Genomic DNA, 6,775 nt, shown 5'->3' with positions numbered 1-6,775 from the left:
ACCGTTCGAGCACAATGTTAACGTACATGCGACCGTTCGGCATTCCTCTGCAACGTTGTAGCGGAATTCGAATGTACGTGCGTTCGTTCAGCCTCCATCTGCACCGTTTCAGCGGCATTTGAAAGTTCGTGCGTCCGTTCGTCCTCCCTCTGCACCGTTCGATCGGAATTGGAACGTACGTGCGTCCTTTAGGCCTCCTTGTCCACCACTCGAGCGGAATTCGAACGTACGTGCGTCCGTTCGGCCTCCGTCTGAACTGTTCGGGCGGAATTCGAACGTACGAGAGTCCGTTTGGCATTCCTCTGCACCTTTTGTGCGGAATTCGAACAACGTGCGTCCGTTTAGCTTCCATCTGCACCGTTCTAGAGGAATTCGAACGTACGTGCGTCCGTTCGGCCTAACTCTCCACTATTCGTGCGGAATTCAAACGCACGTGCGTCCGTTCGCCCTCCCTCTGCACCGTTCAATTACAATTCGAACGTACGTGCGTCCTTTCGGCCTCCCTCTGCACCGTTCGAGCAGAATTTGAATGTACGTGCGTCCGTTCGGCCTCCCTCTGCTCCACTCAAGCGGAATTCGAACGTACGTGCGTCCGTTCGACCTGCCTATGCACCGTTCGAGCGGAATTCGAAGGTACATGCGTCAGTTGGGCCTTCCTCTGCAACTTTCGAGCGAAATTCGAACGTACGTGCGTCCGTTTAGCCTCCCTCTGCATCGTTCGAGCGGAATTCGAACGTACGTGCGTCCGTTCGGCCTCCCTCTTCGCCGTTCGATCGGAATTCAAATGTACGTCTGTCCGTTCGGCTTTCGTCTGCACCGTTTGAGCCCAATTCCAACGTACGTGCGTCCGTTCGGCCTCTTTGAACGGAATACGTACGTACGTGCGTTCTTTCAGCCTCCCTCTACACCGTTCGAGGGCAATTCGTACGTACGTGCGTCCGTTCGGCCTTCCTCTGCACCGTTCGAGCGGAATTCGAACGTACGTGCGTTCGTTCGACCTCCATCTGAACTGTTCGAGCGGAATTCGAACGTACGTGCGTCCTCTAGGCCTCCCTCTCCACCACTCGAGCGGAATTCGAACCTACGTGCGTCAATTCGGCCTCCCTCTGAACTGTTCGAGCGGAATTCGAACGTACGTGCGTCTTTTCGGCCTCCATCTGCAGTGTTAGGGCGGAATTCGAACGTACGAGCGTCTGTTCGACCTCCCTTTCGAGCGCAATTCGTACGTGCATTCGTTCAGCCTCCCTCTGCACCGTTCGAGCGGAAATTGAACGTATGTCCGTCCTTTCGGCCTCCCACTGCACCCCTCGAGCGGAATTTGAACGTACGTGCGTCCGTTAGGCCTCCCTTTACACCACTCGAGCGGAATTCGAACCTACGTGCGTCCATTCGGCCTCCCTCTGAACTGTTCGAGCGGAATTCAAACGTATGTGCGTCCTTTCGGCCTCCATCTGCAGTGTTCGGGCGGAATTCGAACATACGAGCGTCCGTTCGGCCTCCGTCTGCACCGTTCGAGCGGAAATTGAACGTACGTGCGTCCTTTCGGCCTCCCTCTGCACCACTCGAGCGGAATTCGAACGTTCGTTCGACCGTTCGGCCTCCCTCTGCACCGTTCAGTTGCAATTCTAACGTACGTGCGTCCGTTCAGCTTCCCTCTGCACCACTCGAGCGGAATTGGAACGTACCTGCGTCCGTTCGGCCTCCCTCTGCACCACTCGAGCGGAATTCGAACGTACGTGCGTCCGTTTGACCTACCTGTGCACCGTTCGAGCGGAATTCGAACGAACGTGCGTCAGTTGGGCCTTCCTCTGCACCTTTCAAGCGAAATTCGAACGTACGTGTGTCCCTTTAGCCTCCCTCTGCACCGTTCGTGCGCATATCGAACGTACGTGCGTACTTTCGTCCTCCCTCTGTAGCGTTCGAGCGCAATTCGAACGTACGTGCGACCGTTCGGCCTCCCTCTGCTCCGTTCGAGCGCAATTCGAACGTACGTGCATCCGTTTCTCCTCATTCTGCACCGGTAGAGCGGAGTTCGAAAGTACGTGCGTCAGTTCTGCCTTCCTCTTCACCGTTCGAGCGCAATTTCAACGTACATGCGTCCTTTCGGCCTCTATCTGCAGTGTTCGGGCGGAATTCGAAAGTACGTGCGTCCGTTCGGCCTCCATCTGCACCGTTCGAGCGACATTCGAAAGTACGTGCGTCTGTTCGTCCTCCTTCTGCACCGTTCGATCAGAATTCGAACGTACGTGCGTCCGTTCGGCATTCCTCTGCACCTTTTGTGCGGAATTCGAAACGTACGTGTGTCCGTTTTGCATCCCTCAGCAGCGTTCGAGCGGAATTCGAACGTATGTGCGTCCGTTCGTCCTCCCTCTGCACCACTCGAGCGGAATTCGAACTTACGTGCGTCCGTTCGGCCACCCTCTGCACCACTCGAGCGGAATTCGAACGTACGTGCATCCGTTCAACCTACCTATGCACCGTTCGAGCGGAATTCGATGGTACGTGCGTCAGTTCGGCCTCCCTCTCCACCGTTCGAACAGAATTCGAACGTACATGCGTCCTTTCAGCCTCCCTCTACACCGTTCGAGCGCAATTCGTACGTTCGTGCGTCCGTTCGTGCGTAATTCGAAGGAATGCTTTCGCCTCTAATTCATTCCGACGGTCGGACCCACGTAACCCGCCGTGCGATCGACTCTACACGGCCGCCGCGTCCCCAATTCTTCCGCCGACCACCCGCTCGCCTCGTAGTGACCTCCCTCGCCCTCGCTGTCGCCGTCGTTCCACGCCCCGCGTGGCGTCAGATTCGCTCGCTCGCCCGCCCGCCCGCCGGCAGCCGCCCGCCCGTCTGTTCATGGTGTCACAATCGGCCGATCGGTATCCTCCTCCTCCTCTTCCTCGCCCGCGCCGTCGCTACGCCGAGCTCTCCGACTCGAAGGGATGTCCTCGCCTCTCCTTTCTGCCGACGGTCGGACCCGCGTAACCCGCCGCGCGATCGACTCTACACGGCCGGCGCGTCCACGATTCTTCCGCCGACTCCCTCCCGCCTCGCAGTGAGCGCCCTCGTCCTTGCTGTCGCCGTCGTTCCACGCCTCGCGCCGCGTCAGATCCGCTCGCTCGCTCGCACGCCCGCCGGCAGCAGCAGCCTCCATTCTATTCGTGCTCGCGTTCCGGTCTCCCGCCGGGTTCTCGTCTCCGTTTGCGCACGTTTATTTTTCGTCTCCTCGCCGACCCGCGGCCTCGTCGACGTCGTCTTCGAGGACCCGGTCAGGTTACGCCGCTGACCTCGTGTCGCGTCGCCGCCGGCGCGGCGGACGGGCTAGTTGTCGCTTCTCGATCCGGTGGCAATCGTCGTCGTCGGCGGAGGCGACCGTCGTAGCGGAAGAAGGGAAAAGCAGCTGTCCCCGCCTACTCGCTGCACTTCGGCCGTGCGTCGTCCTTCTCGTCCGACCGTCCGTCTTCTCCGTGCCTCGCGCGGCGGCGACAGCCAGTAACCGCCTCGCTTCTTCAACCCGCACCGGCGCCCGTCCTTCCGTAGCGGCCCGGTGTGCGGCAGTCGGATCGCAAACCGTTTCTACTCGGCGAACTCTTTTTCTTCCGTCTTGCGCGGATAGGGATCGGGGCCTGGAACCAACCCCGTGAATGAGGAATTCCCGGTAGGCGCAGGTCATCAGCCCGCGTCGATCACGTCCCTGCCCTTTGTACACACCGCCCGTCGCTACTACCTCGGATCTGGCCGACGAGTCCGCTTACGCGCGGCGACGTTCCGCGCCGTCGCCGGCGCGTTCTCTGATGGCCCGGAGAAGACGACCGAACCCGATCGCTTAGAGGAAGTAAAAGTCGTAACAAGGTTTCCGTAGGTGAACCTGCGGAAGGATCATTACCGCAGCAGCAGCAGCAGCAGCCCTGCTCCGCCCCTCCGTCTCCTCCTCCTCGCCTTTCCGGCGCCATCCAGCCGGTTTCGTAAGCCGCGGCCGGGCCCCCTCGCACTCGTCGGCCCTCTAACAGTGCAGCCTCAGCCTCAGCCGAGCAACGAGCAAGTAGAAGCGGCGGCGTCATCAGCGGTGAACGATGCCCGCAAATCGTTCCCGCTGTCGTCTCCCTTCTCTCTCTCTCTGCTGTAGCTGCCGACCGCGCAGTTTTCACCCAGCCTGCGCCCGCCCGCATACAGTGCGCTAGGCCGACGGTGCTGCACGCTTTGCGGCTCCACGAACCTCAATATCTCTCTCTTCTTCCTTCATTTCCTCGCCCCCGTGTCGGCCAGCGCCTCCGGTCATCGTAGAAGAACGTAACCGCAGAAGACGGGCTTCGGCAGTCGCGCGCTGTTCCGCTGCCGCCGCCGTCGTCGCAAACTCCTCGCCTAACTTCTAAAATTTTTTTTTTTTCTTTCCGTTCGCTTTCCTTTTCTCGACCGCCGCCGCCCCAGCAGCAGCGCCGGTAGGCGGTCGTCAGTCACTAGTAGTAGCAAATACAGAAACCCTGGACGGGGGGTCACTCGGCTCGTCCGTCGATGAAGAGCGCGGCTATCCGCGTGAACTGATGCGAATTGCAGGACTCAGTGAACATCGACACCTCGAACGCACATTGCGGCCCCAGGATCCCATTGTCCCGGGGCCCCGTCCGGTCGAGAGGCGGTCACGACACGAAAAAGCCGTCCGCCGTTGCTGCTGAAGTCTTCGGCTGCTGCTGCAGCGGCGGGGAGTCGGGAGTCGCAGGAAAGGGCGCGCGCCGGGGAAGCGGCCGTACGTTGCGGCGGGAACAGCTCGCCTTTCGTTCTCGCTGCTACTGCTTCTGCTTCCAGCCCGGCTAGGTTCGGAGTCCCCTCGATCGGGGCTGCCCAGAGCGGGTGCCAGGCCCATTCGGAGCCGGCGGCGATCGGCGGTGTTTCATTTCGGCCCGAGAGTCGGGCTGCTTGGGAACGCAGCCCAAAGCGGGTGGTAAGCTCCATCCAAGGCTAAATACGGGGACGAGTCCGATAGCCGACAAGTACCGCGAGGGAAAGTTGAAAAGAACTTTGGAGAGAGAGTTCAAGAGACCGTGAAACCGCCCAGGGGTAAACGGGTGGGACCGCTCACCGCGGTCGCGAGGGGACTCAGTCCGCTGCCACTTCCACCCCGCCTAAGGCGCCGTCGTCGTCGACGAACGCGCCGGTGGCGGCCGCTCGTTTCCGCGGGCAGTCGTCTGCCGCCTCGTCGGCGCTCGATTTCCGGGGTGCCGGCATCGGACGCACTTCTTCTCCGATCCGTCGTCGCGACCCGTTCTCGTCGGGCCGGTAGGCGCGCGGCATCCGCAGGTCGCAGACGAGCGCCCCGGCGTCCGGAACACGTTCACGCGGGGACCGGCGTCGGGACCCACGCGCTTCTCTCGACCGGGCCCGTCGTTCCACGAAAGCGCAGGTACGGCTAACCGACGGAGACGGGCTAACGCACCTCGCCCTCAGCAAGCACGACGCAGTGAGTCGCGAAAGTGACGCGGCCGCCCGCCTGCTCCTTCTTCTCCTCTTCGCGAGGTGGTGGATGAGTCGGCGGGATCGCCCGAAAAGCCGCCCGCTGCCGCCGGTCAGCGACGAGCATCGGCAACCTACCCGACCCGTCTTGAAACACGGACCGAGGAGTCCCAGTCGACTGCGAGTCGTTGGAGCCTTTCACTTCGTGAACTCCGACGGCACAGCGAAAGCGAGAACGTGACACGTCGCCGCTCGGGGGAGGGAGTGAGGCCGCCGCCGCCGCCGTCGTCTTCTCGTCGGTTGCAGCGGTGACAGCTCGCTTCTTTTTTTTACACGCGGCGTTTCGAAGCATCGTTCCCGGGTCGGGCCCGCGCGTTCGCGCTCGAAAGCGCGCGTTCCCGCTCCGACTCAGGTGTAGCAGGCGGCCGGGGACCCGAAAGATGGCGATCCACGCCCGGTCGGGACGAAGCCAGAGGAAACTCTGGTGGAAGTCCGAAGTGCCTCTGACGTGCAAATCGATCGTCGGAACCGGGTGTAGGGGCGAAAGACCAATCGAGCCGTCTAGTAGCTGGTTCCCTCCGAAGTTTCCCTCAGGATAGCTGGCGCCAGCGGGAGAACGACACGCAATTCCGTCCGGTAAAGCGAACGACTGGAGGCCCCGGGACGTTGACGGCCTCGATCTACTCTCGAACTCGGAACGGGCCGCTCCTCTCCCGAACGGAGGCAGCCGTTTACGAATTGTTCGAATTTTTTTTGCGCGATTCTTGCGACGAATGCACGGTGCCAAGTGGGCCACTTTTGGTAAGCAGAACTGGTGATGTGGGATGAACCGAACGTCCGGCTAAGGTGCCCTACGCTTCGCCCATTAGATCCCCGAAAGGGTGTCGGTCGATATAGACAGCAGGACGGTGGCCACGGAAGTCGGAATCCGCTCAGGAGTGTGTAACAACTTACCTGCCGAATCGACCGGCCCCGAAAATGGATGGCGCTGGAGCGAGCGACCGATATCGGACCGGCCGGGCGACAGGTTGCGCGATCGCCGGCGAGGCGACTTTCCGATGCCCGGTCGAGTAGGAGGGCGCCGCGGCGTGCATGGAAGCCGCGGGCGCGAGCCCGGGTGAAGCCGACCGCGGGTGCAGATCTCGGTGGTAGTAGCAAATATTCGAACGAGACCTTCGAAGACCGAAGTGGAGAAGGGTTCCGTGCCAACGGCGGTCGAGCACGGGTCAGTCGGTCCTAAGAAGCGGGCGAAAGCTTCCACGAAAGGCGCCGGATCCGTCGCGAAAGCGAAAGCGAAAACGAAAGCGAAAGCAGTAGCAGTAGCAGCGGCCG

General features: G+C 61.3%; 1 non-coding gene and 1 pseudogene across 1 annotated transcript; both read left to right on the top strand.

Moving 5' to 3' along the window:
• Nucleotides 1-4,472: 4,472 nt before the first annotated feature.
• On the top strand, nucleotides 4,473-4,631 carry LOC149134893 (5.8S ribosomal RNA). Its single transcript, XR_016242742.1, has one exon. It is a non-coding gene; the product is annotated as a 5.8S ribosomal RNA (ribosomal RNA).
• Nucleotides 4,632-4,721: 90 nt separating this feature from the next.
• The window catches only part of LOC149134892 (large subunit ribosomal RNA), a 2,354-nt pseudogene continuing 300 nt past the window's right edge, over nucleotides 4,722-6,775 (top strand).

The sequence above is a fragment of the Octopus bimaculoides genome, chromosome 7, assembly GCF_046866305.1.
Source record: "Octopus bimaculoides isolate indiv1 chromosome 7, ASM4686630v1, whole genome shotgun sequence".
Lineage (NCBI taxonomy): Eukaryota > Metazoa > Mollusca > Cephalopoda > Octopoda > Octopodidae > Octopus > Octopus bimaculoides.
This window is presented reverse-complemented; position numbering and strand designations above follow the sequence as displayed.